At 36.6% G+C, this 12,085-nt stretch overlaps 3 non-coding genes across 3 annotated transcripts; all 3 read right to left on the bottom strand.

Moving 5' to 3' along the window:
* Positions 1 to 11,143: 11,143 nt before the first annotated feature.
* Trnak-uuu (transfer RNA lysine (anticodon UUU)) lies at positions 11,144 to 11,216 on the bottom strand. Its single transcript has one exon. It is a non-coding gene; the product is annotated as a tRNA-Lys (tRNA).
* Positions 11,217 to 11,392: 176 nt separating this feature from the next.
* Positions 11,393 to 11,464, bottom strand: Trnae-cuc (transfer RNA glutamic acid (anticodon CUC)). Its single transcript has one exon. It is a non-coding gene; the product is annotated as a tRNA-Glu (tRNA).
* Positions 11,465 to 11,803: 339 nt separating this feature from the next.
* On the bottom strand, positions 11,804 to 11,876 carry Trnak-uuu (transfer RNA lysine (anticodon UUU)). Its single transcript has one exon. It is a non-coding gene; the product is annotated as a tRNA-Lys (tRNA).
* Between the last annotated feature and the right edge of the window lie 209 nt (positions 11,877 to 12,085).

Raw genomic sequence — 12,085 nt, 5'->3', positions numbered from 1 at the left:
CACATCTCATGATTTGAAATTTCTATTTAGAGACACTCATTTCAAACGTTTCGGCATAAGCAAATTTGTTATGACATTTAAAAAAACATGTTTGCATTATTTATTTCATCTACGAAGATCTTATGAATAATCGGTAAATATTCTATTTAACCTGGCCAACGCCGGGTATTTCGTCTAGTCTCTAAATAAAGCAGGCCATATTTTGGTATTCTTTTAAACAAAATCTAATTAAAACATATCAACTTCTTCGGGGTAAATATCACAGGAAATTTCAAGGCCACAGACACTGGCTAATAATCCAGCAAGGTTTAGCGCAATTCTTATACTCACCACCTACTGATCGCTTTACAGAAGCCCGGCACTTTTTCGTTGGTTCAAAGCACTCCGCAGTTGTAAAGGTTTTTTCAAAGTGGAAGTGCCCGTTTCCCATCGGAGTTTGTGACCTTATATTACGCTTGAACGTCTGAAATGGATTGGTTCGAGGAAATATTTAAAGCTGACTTGTCAAACATATATGTTAAATTTTATATGTGTATTGATATAGTGGTTTTCAATCCGACAACCTTGTTGTTTCTAGATCAATGGTTGTTAAACTGTAGGTAGATACTGCAAAACAGATGACTTACCAGCTAACATGTATGCTATAGGCTAAGTCTTTGATTTAATTTTATTCGACATGACCAACCACGTTCACGTTATACCAGTGGTTCTTAACCAGTGGGAAACTTTTAAGGTGGGCCACTGAACCAATTTAAAAAAGCGTGTGACTATACCACCTAGTTTTACAGCAATTGGAAAGGAATGTAAATGAACGCAAATTTATTGTTCAGAAGCAATACCTAATGCACAGTTGAATAAATAATCTGCTTTATTAAATGCTCCGCTATGTTTTGTTCTAAACCTTTTTATAGTTTGTTCTTTCATACAATTTTATTGGGCCACAGAATTTTTGTGCAACGAAAATGGTGCAAGAAAGAAAAAAGGTTGAGAATCACTGCCTTATACCAATGTTGTTGTTTACTAGGCTACGTAACAATAACCCGACGTAACAATGGTTTGGAATTGGCTTTGTTTTCTCAATTGCTATGTTTTCCGTTCATATTCTTAAAAAATTGGAGAAGTAAGCTGTGCTGTACCTTGCTAAGTAACTAATTGTTGGAATTTGTGTTTAGCAAAACTTAGGCAAATAAGCATATGTAGGGCTACCATATTTCCAGCACCAAAAAGAAGACAGTTTTTGCCTGCAAGTGAAACGAAAGTAGAATTGTTACGTTTGAGTTTGATGATGTTTTACATTTCCTTGGTAGTTGCAGGCAAAAGTTACAAAAACAGACACAAAAACAACACATCAAATTTATTTTTAAGAGTCAACCTATGATTAGCCTACTTATTCGCGGCACCCTTAATTTTTGCCAATAAGAAATAATCATTTTTAACGAGATAGTTTAATTGTTTACACGAAATATCATTAAAACTATATACAATCGCCAAGATGCTCGAAACGGATCCAACTAAAAAGCTGTCTTTTTTGCGCCACTGTAGCTGCATTAAGGAAAACATGCTTTCAACATTTGTATTATGAGCAACAATGCTAAAGTAAAATTGCGCGAATTTCAACAGTTCACTAAACATTTCTTCGGTTCTGGAATGTTGGAAATATTCTGTCCATTTTTATGTGCCATCATTTTAGAAAATGCAGTTGCATCAGTTTTATGTAATCAAGAAGGTAGGGCTTGTAGGACAATTTGTTGGAAAATCATTTTTAAGCCAGCAATTCAGCATGTTTTATGGCTACAGAATATTTTTGAAAATAAATACAACGTCTTGCATAAAAGTCTTCTTGAAGGTATAAGCAAGTAACTCGAAATGCGAAAAAGAGGACATTTGGGCGTTTTTGACCGTCCTCGGAGGACCATTTTCTTTTCTTTACAAAAGAGGACAAATCCACCTAAAAGAGGACATAGGGTAGGCCTAAGCATATGTGAAAAAATGAATGTAATTGAATAGACGCGAAAACAAATTTGGTAAGTTTAACTGACTTTGTTAATACGTTTATGTTCGTTATTTAGCAGTTGACTTTTTTGTTTAGAAACCGTGCTTCGTCCTATCGTACCACATAAAAGTACTTCGTTGCCGTGTTACGTTCTTCGCTGCTAATTGTGTGTACTGCGTGAATTTGGCGTCATTACACCAGGATTTGGAGACTGTCGTCGTTGTACGTTAGGCAAGGTGCGCGTTTCAACGTGGCAACTGACAACCTCCTTTGTGAGACTTAGACTGCAGATCGGCCGTTCAGAGTCTTCATATAGGGCAGGGGTGTCCAACTCAAACTTGCTGGCGTGCCAAATTTTATCCTATAACTTCTTCCCGTGCCAAAGTTTAGTAATATAATTCTTTCTAATAATAAAACCGTTTTTTTTACAAATAATGAAAACGTGTAGTTAGCAGTGCACATTACTGCATCTAAATGTCCGTCGGTGAGCTGACTTTTGCTTTTTGTTTTTTCACACCAAACTTTGTAGTTATGTGAATGCTAGCCTCCACTACAATATAATGTTATAGTATTAGAAGTAATTGTTAGTTGTCGTGATTGCAGCGATTATTTTATATTGTGAACAAACAATGGCAATTTACTGTATATAAAATTAGGTATTTTTTTACAATTGGCTGAATAGCAAATTAAGTAATTTAGGGGGCTTGCGTGCCATTTTTTATTTGGCACTTACATCGCCATGCTGGTGTGCCGCTGTCTGCCTCCGGGTGTTGCAGGTCGGACAGAAGGTCTCCGTGTTAAAAAAGCAGCGAAGGTTATTGGCGGTAGGAGCGTTAGCACTAAAGCGCCCATAGAAGTGAATCCGGGGCCAGCCGAGATAAGCTGCAAAAATGAAAGGCGAATGTATTTATCATAATTTAGTTAGTTGCGTAGATTCTTTCCACTAAGTTTGATGTTAAATTTTCCAGTTTCCAATATTGAGTTTTTAGGTGTTTTCCTGAAAACCGTTTGTTAATCGTTGCCGAATGCGTGTTTAATTTTCTGTGCTTATATTCGAATGATGTTAGTAATATATCTTTAACGCTTTTCCGCAAAATAGCACACTTTGATCGTGATATCTATCCAAAATATCAATTTATTTAAAACTAACGCTTCCCTGATTGTCTATTCGGCATACGCGGTTATCTAAAACAATTGCATAAGCTTCATGGTCATATGATATAATCTATGAGGCCACGCCGCTGGCTAAAGAACTGCAAATATGAATGATAAACTCAAGTCTGCTTACAGGGACATATAGCGTCGTGGCAAATCTTTTTCTGTTTCCATCCGCCTTTACACCGAGGTTGTCCGACCGCAAGGTGGCGGTAGCACAACCGTATTCGCACCTGAATTCCCTGGTCACAAGAGGCGCTGCAGGGAGTCCATTTTGACCAACGCGACCAAGCTAAAATACAGGGTGGGTAGAAATTACATGTTGGATTTAATCTAAATTTGATTTACTTATAAAAAAGCACGTAACTGATTGGTACTTATGGTTATTCTGAGATGAGGAATTGTTAATCATTTCAGTGCCGTTTGTTAAACACCATTATGAATATCAAAGACAGTGCCAACGCTCGTTATTTTCCGCTTTATATGTAAAGTGGAAAAGCGCTTATAATAAATCTGTTCAACAAACACTATAGGAAACTACCAACGTATTTGTTAAGTAGGCTTGTCGTCAATCCAACCTGGCGTCCGAATTTTTCTTTTTTGATACACCTAAAAAAGATGAATCAGCCAGCTTCCGGAGTTGGTTGAAGCCTATTGCCTGACATTTAAACAGAATTACGTTCTACGTATGGCCTAGGGATCCTTATACTCAAATAATTGCTCGTAAAGCTTGTCTTACCTTAACAATATGTTTCTTGTAATACAACGACTCGAATCGGTAATGATCAGACGGATATAATTAAATGTATGGTCGTAACTTGACTCAAAGCGATTAAAAGTATCTACTAATGAAGTAATAAATCATGGGAACCTGTATAACAATGTTTGGAAAGCAAGCAATTCGTTGTGTTTTCTCAAAGACAAAACAAATTACTTGTCAAAATGGTTTAATTATATTACTGTAATCATTAAATAGGAATACATTTTATGTAGTAATGGCCATAAACACATGGCCTAGATAACAAATATTGTTTAGAAATCACCATGGTCTGGTGTATTCTGGAATTTAAAAATGGATACCATGCACTATATGAGGCTTATTGGCGTAAACGGTAAACATGCTTGAGAACAAATTCCTTTTAAACAAACGACATCCTACTTGAATTTACAATGCTTAATTTTATATGGAAACAGTTAACTTTTGAGCAGCTCTCCACACCTTTCGCTGGACAAACTAAACATGCTTTCTTTTGTCTAGCTAGGATTCACAGAACGAAAAAAGAAATGCTTGCCTCAGCCGTCTGCTGATGACAGGATTCGGGCAGACTTAGATTAAATTAGAAATCCATGTACAGTTATTAAGACGGCATAGGACGTTAACTATAATACCTAAATTCAATTTTAACCCACTTTAACATTGCATCAATGATCGACATGTTCGGTGAGTCTGCAATGGCTTTTCAATGTACTTTAACAGCCTTTGTATTTTGTTTTACTTGCCACCTGACCATCCAATTTACCCAAACCTTTAAAACTATAATGTAGGCTAGTTTTCCAGAGTTTTGCTAGCGCTCTAAAGTATCACCAAGATTTATTTAAGTTTAAGCTTTACCAAGTAATTTGATCAATATCTCGATAAAAACAGTTAAGATCAGGGGTGTCCAACTCAAACATGCCGGCGTACCAATTTTTATTCTATAACTTCTTCCAGTGCCAAAGTTTAGTAATATAATTCGTTCTATAACTAAAAGCGTTTTTTTACAAATAATAAAAACGTGTAGTTAGCAGTGCGCATTACTGCATCTAAATGTCCGTCGGTGAGCTGACTCTTGCTTTTTGTTTCTTCCCCCCAAACTTTATAGTTATGTGAATGCTAGCCTCCACTACAATATAATGTTATAGTATTAGAAGTAATTGTTAGTTGTAGTGATCGATTGTTTTATATTATGAATAAACAATGGCAATTTACTGTATAAAAATGAGGTATTTTTTACAATTGGCTGAATAGCAAATTAAGTAATTTAGGGGGGCTTGCGTGTCATTTTTTATTTTGTCGCGTGCCGCTTGTTGGACATGCCTGAGTTAGATGCTTTCGAAGCGTTACTTTCAAACATAGAAAAAATAATGCTGAAATGTGTGGTAGAAAAAAGGGCCATATTAGTATTAAAAAGAAGCCATTTTAAAGTTTACAAGACGGAATTTAAAAGCACTAAGGCCACTTTTCGGCAAAGATTTTCCAGATTTTTTTTCATAAAAAAAGCCAAATTTTTAGTCTAAAGTACGTGGTTCCATTTTTACCTTGTTTATCACAGCGGTACGAAAACGTAGGTGCAAAACAATAATCAAAAAAAAAAAGAAACGCGGTGGGTAAACTTCCAAATAAACAAGTCTACAACTTATAGGCTTCCCGCTTTTTGACCTGGCCACTTACCCCTTGCATTTGTTCCATTGGCGAATAATAGAGCTGCCAGCGTTAAAAGTGAAGCAAGGGAAAGGAACAACCGACAGGCAATACGCATCTCCAAACCTCCTCTTGGGGCCTATGTTGGCACTACACGGCTCGTTTTCAAGAAAAAAGCTGAAAGTCAAACAACCATTGAAGTAGTTTTATAAAATAGCTAAAAGTAAAAGAAACATTAAAATAGTTTTCGTTTTTCAGACACAAACGCTGGAAACACAAGTTGGGGATGTCACTTCGTCTTTCTACGGCTTTGCAATTTAATGTGAAAAGAATATATCGGTAACTTAAATTTTTATTCAATTGTGTTGACCTTAGCACTGTGCAAGCTTACGACAATTGCATTTCCTATTTGGAATTGATAACTTAAATTTTTATTCAATTGCGTTGACCTTAGCACTGTGCAAGCTTACGAGAATTGCGTTTTCCATTTGGAATTGATAACTTAAATTTTTATTCAATTGCGTTGACCTTAGCACTGTGCAAGCTTACGACAATTGCGTTTCCTATTTGGAATTGATGCAAGATTAGAGCAAGTAGGCCTACAACCGACGATAATACCAGTGCGAGCTTAGTACAGTTTATATAAGAGACAACGCTTTTTTCATGTGCTCTAATCGAAAGTACGGCTGCCTGAAACAACATCAGCAAACTTTACGTTGCTGTACATCACATGGAACACATCAGCACTGCATGTGTTCCTATTCAACCTTTCTCAACTTTGCCAGTTACTTTGCTTTATTTCATTCTATACGTTTCTTTTGAATATTGAGAGACTTAAATCTTAGTAAGTGTGAGATTAATGCGGCAGAGGCTTCATTATAATATCATGTTCTGAAATGTACTTCATAGGCCTTATTTACAAATTGCATTGTAGGCGCCCAACCTACTTTTTAACTGCGTAGGGGAAGTTGTTGATTGAAAAACAACTAATTTTCAAATAAGCTAAAAAGAATCAAACGGCCTTGTTTATTACGCTTGTTACATGGACCGCAAGTAGCTATTCAAAAGCATACAAGATAAAAAAGCAGCGCTCAGCGTAATCCACACAATCAACTTTACCACAACTTGCACTTTCCGCAACCTAATAATACACAGCATTCACAAGGCATTTTGGCACTGGTTAAGAATCCTACCACTTTTGTTTTTACAATAACGAAACGTGTTGTCAAAATTAAGATTGAAATAAATAAATAAATATTGGAGAACAAATTTAATAATAATACTGGGTAATACTAATTTACGGAATGATGAATGGTCGGAATGGTCGGAACGCTCACTAATTTAAGTGTTACCCCGTTAAAACAATTATTAAACCAACGCACAATATTTGAGTTAGGGTGGGGGTTAGCGTTTGGGTGAAGGTGGGTCAAGTGTTATTATATTTAATAATAATACTGTGAGCGTTCCGACCATTTCGACCATTCATCATTCCGTAAATTAGTGTTACCCATAATACTTGGTCATCCCGAACCCAAACGCTAACCCGCACCCTCACCGTAACAATGTTAACAATTTAAACGCCTGGATAAAAATGTGATAGGATTTCAGACCATCGCCGGCAGTTTTCCAGTTTTGTGTAATTGGTAGTTAACATTCGTGTGGACTTACTGCCCTTTCTGCTTCCGCCCAGAATCGAATTTTGATAAAAATTGTTGGCTAACAATGTAACTAACTGTTACCAGCTACCGCAGCTTATGTTCCATGATTGTTTCAAAACAATAGCACAACAAAGGGTTATCGTTTAAGGCGATTTTAATCGTCGAGGAATTAGAATTTGCTTTACGCTCAAAATTACCGTTGGCGGTAATTTAAGGTCAACTGCTTTCTACGTCATAATGTGGTTATTTTAATAATCTAAACTATAAAGATTTGCATGCTAAATGCTGATCCAAACCTGGGGAAAATCGAGTATTATATTCTAACAGGAACCTAGGCAAAGATATAAACGATTAAAAATCAAAAACGGTCAAAACGACGGCACCGGTAATTCTAGTGTTGACAATACATTTTTAGAATTTCGATAATTCGAAACTCTGAGCTATATATCGTTCATACTAAAGTTTTAGTCAAGGCCAAGATATATCAAACATTACGAAAATACCTTTTTAATGTAAAAAGTTCACTTACTCGATGTTTTTAGGAGCCTTCAAACTGACAAATGTAATAAAATTGCATAAACGCACAGGCATACAAAAAACTACAAATTATGTTTGCTGACTATAGCCCATTGCGTTAGCGTGCCTAACAAAGCTTTAAACGGCTTTGGTAAATTGTGTTCAATATATTCGAATATCAATTGTTGGTAATGTTTTTCTCAGGAAAATACAACAATATAGATTTTTTTTTCAGGAAATGCTTTACACAATATATCTACTATTGTTTCGACTCGTGCACCCGACTAATATGGTTGCTAAATATGTCATGAACTAAAATAAATACTACATCAAATAATAAATATCTCTCGTAAAAAACATAAATACAAATAATGCAATCAATTTTAAAAAAACTGAAGATACACAAGCAATTTATTTATTTATTTTAGAGCAGTGGTTCTCAACATATTGTTTGCGACCAAAAAAAGGTTAGTCGTTTCAGGCAATACGAAAACGTGTCTAATGTGTATCACAAACCAACGTGTGAATGCTAATATCTTATGGTATGTTTGTTTACAACAGGGGTATACGGGGCCGCGCCGATGTAATTCATCCGGCCCGCCGCCTCTTAGATAAATTAGACACGAGCTAATTTCATAACTTTTTGACTATTTTAAGTAATAACGGCGAACAATTTTCGCAGTTCGCGCGAAGTTTCATTCTACGTTACGTTTGTTCAGTTTTGGTGCTAGTTTTTCAACTAGATCAGCGATTCTTTACTGCTGCGCCGACGAAGGCTGCCAAGTGCGTCGCGCAAAAACGGAAAACGTATTAAAAAATGTTGCACATATATTTTTTAAGATTGTTTTATTTTTTATTTTCGGCAATGTAATACAAACTTGCAAGAAATTGAAAGAAATACCTGTATACAACCAAAAAGTCGCGCTTGCTTCGCTCGCCAGATGCGCCTGTACTTAAAATGCTTAAATGAAATTAAACACGTTTTTAAGTGTTAAACTCGTTTTTGCAAAAAATATCCCAGCCCCGCCTGATTCACAGTTGTTCAAACATTTCAATACCACAATTCTTAGTTAACATTTTGTGCGCCCCGCAAAGACCTTTCTGAGGTTGGTTTTGGCCCGCGACTAGAAAAAGGTTGCCGACCCCTGGTTTACAATATGTCCAATAAAAAACATATGATCGCCAAAGCGTTACTGTTATATTTACGCCTAATATATTGGGTCGCCGCGAAAAAGGGTTGGGAAACTGTTTTTTTCATTTCGGCAACATATTTAAGCATGTTTAGCATGGTGTTTAGCATGGTACATTTCGCATGTTTAGCATGGTACATTTCGGCAAATATTTTAGCATGTTTAGCATGGTGTTTAGCATGGTACATTTCGCATGTTTAGCATGGTACATTTCGGCAAAATATTTAAGCATGTTTAGCATGGTGTTTAGCATGGTACATTTCGCATGTTTAGCATGGTACATTTCGGCAAATATTTAAGCATGTTTAGCATGGTGTTTAGCATGGTACATTTCGCATGTTTAGCATGGTACATTTCGGCAAATATTTAAGCATGCTTAGCATGGTGTTTAGCATGGTACATTTCGCATGTTTAGCATGGTACATTTCGGCAAATATTTAAGCATGTTTAGCATGGTGTTTAGCATGGTACATTTCGCATGTTTAGCATGGTACATTTCGGCAAAATATTTAAGCATGTTTAGCATGGTGTTTAGCATGGTACATTTCGCATGTTTAGCATGGTACATTTCGGCAAATATTTAAGCATGTTTAGCATGGTGTTTAGCATGGTACATTTCGCATGTTTAGCATGGTACATTTCGGCAAATATTTAAGCATGCTTAGCATGGTGTTTAGCATGGTACATTTCGCATGTTTAGCATGGTACATTTCGGCAAATATTTAAGCATGCTTAGCATGGTGGTTTGAGCTTAGACGCTGCACACAGTAAGCCTAAACTTAAATCACGAAACGTTAGCGGCGATTTCCTGAAATCATTGTTACGGAAAATCGAACATTATAACCAACATAACATCCATGCATTTTAACTTGCATAAACATTTCCCCTGGTACAATATCCAAAGTTTTCAATCTGGTATACTAGCAGGTTGCTTATATACTTGTTTGTTTAAGATCCTCTTTTTGACCCAGCCAACCTCAATAGTATACGTTTCTCATGCAGGCCCCTATCAAAATAATTGCCCACTCCTGCTATATCCAAACCATAAGAAGTTCCTTTAGGCGAGCAAGGCCAACAGAGGACGTGGCGTTATTTTACACAATGTGCGCAAAAATGTACACGCTAAAATGTGCAAAAAATGTGCGCACATTTTAAACTGCCTTCAAAAATGTGCGCACTTTTCTTACAATGCACAATTTTCAGAAGCCTTTAAATTGTGCGCACAATTTTAAGGTAGATTAGAGTAAGAGTAAGAGTTGGCAGCTCAAAATGTGCGCATATTATTGAAAAAAGTGTGCACATTTTTGAAAGCAGTTCAAAATGTACCCACATTGTTAAAAAGTGCGCACATTTTAAAGGCAGTTCAAAATGTGCGCACATTTTCAAAAATAGTACGAACATTTTAAAGGCAGTTGAAAATGTTTGCACATTTTTTGCAAATTTTTGCGCACATTGTGCAAAAAATGATCGCATCCCCGTCTCACAATTGCGCCTAGGTGAAAGCCAAGGAATCTAACCACTAGACCAGGGATGTCCAACCTGCGGCCCGCCTGATGTTAACGTACGCGGCCCGCCACTTATTCTCATATTCAGTAGCCTTTATTAAAATCCATTATTTCGACCATCATCAAAACGTGTAGAACGCGCAGTATTTGATGTAAGCCTAATCTTATGATTTTTTGGAGACTATAATCGAATCTAATGTCGCATTTCAAAATCCATCGAACACTTTGTGTACCCATCATTGCTAAGCAAGATGTGTGTTTTTCTTACAGTGTGTTTTGCGAACCGTTTTAAGGAAACATATCAGCCTAAACATGAAAAAACTCATATTTCGCGCATTCGCCGTAAAAATAAGGTCGAGATTACTTGCATATTTGCGCACAAGTTCACTATCGAAGAGCGGGTGTTTACAGGAAGTTGTTTTATGACGTCACGATATTACGTAAATTATAACGTCACCCATTTAATTTATGATCGTTTGCGGCGAAAATTTTTTAAGTAGCAATGCGGCCCATTTTGCTAAAAGTTGGACATCCCTGCACTAGGCCATCTGGGAGACGGTGACTACTTACAACGGGAGGTATGAAGCAAATACCATACATGAAAAATCAATTTCAATAGTTTTTTTTTCAAGACGTAAAGGAATTGATGCAGATGATCCTAAACAAGATCTGCTCATATACGAACGAAAATTCTAATTTTATTTAGAAATTTGTAATAAAATTTGCGCCCAATAAGGGACTTAAACCCTTGCCCGTTGGATTAAAAGTCCAACGCTCTATCGACTGAGCTAACCGGGCGTTGAAAAATGTTTATTTCTCTCAAAATAAGTGTATTGCCGACAAAAAACGGTCAGATAATGAGCTATAAAAGAGGGTAAACCATCGTTGCATCAACAGTAAAATCTTAATTTATATTTGCATAGAGGCACATTCTGGTAGCAGGGGGATACCAGTTCAGTTCAAAAGAAAAAAGTTTTCCAGACCGGGAATTGAACCCGGGCCTCCTGGGTGAGAGCCAGGAATCCTAATCACTAGCCCATCTGGGAGATGTCTTTGCTCAGTACAGGGATATTTGAAACCAATACACAATATTTATCTCGGCAGTTGAAGGTCTTTTAGTAACAAAGAAATAATTCCCAGACCGGGAAATGAACCCAGGCAGCCTGGGTGAAAGCCAGGAATCCTAACCACTAGACCATCTGGGAGACGGTGACTACTTACAACGAGAGGTATAAAGCAAATACCATACTTAAAAAATCTATTTCAATAGTTTCGTTTTTAAATCGTAAAGGAATTAATACGGATGATCCTAAACAAAATCTGCTCATATACGAACAAAAATTCTCAAAATTCAAATTTTATTTAGAAATTTGTAATAAAATTTGGGCCCAATAAGGGACTTGAACCCTTGACCGGTGGATTAAAAGTCCAACGCTCTACCGACTAAGCTAACCGGGCGTTGAAAAATATAAATTTCTCTCAAAATAAGTGTATTGCCAACGAAAAACGCTCACAAAATGAGCTATAAAAGAGGGTAAATCATCGTTGCATCAACAGTAAGAATCTTAGTTTATATTTGCATAGAGGCACATTGTGGTAGTAGGGATACTAGTTCAGATCACAAGAAAAAAGTTTCCCAGACCGGGAATTGAACCCGAGCCTCTTTG

This window comes from Ascidiella aspersa, chromosome 3 (genome assembly GCF_963924565.1).
Source record: "Ascidiella aspersa chromosome 3, kaAscAspe10.2, whole genome shotgun sequence".
NCBI classification, from domain to species: Eukaryota; Metazoa; Chordata; class Ascidiacea; order Phlebobranchia; family Ascidiidae; genus Ascidiella; species Ascidiella aspersa.
The sequence above is the reverse complement of the archived record's forward strand: the minus strand, read 5'-3'. Positions and strand labels throughout refer to the sequence as shown.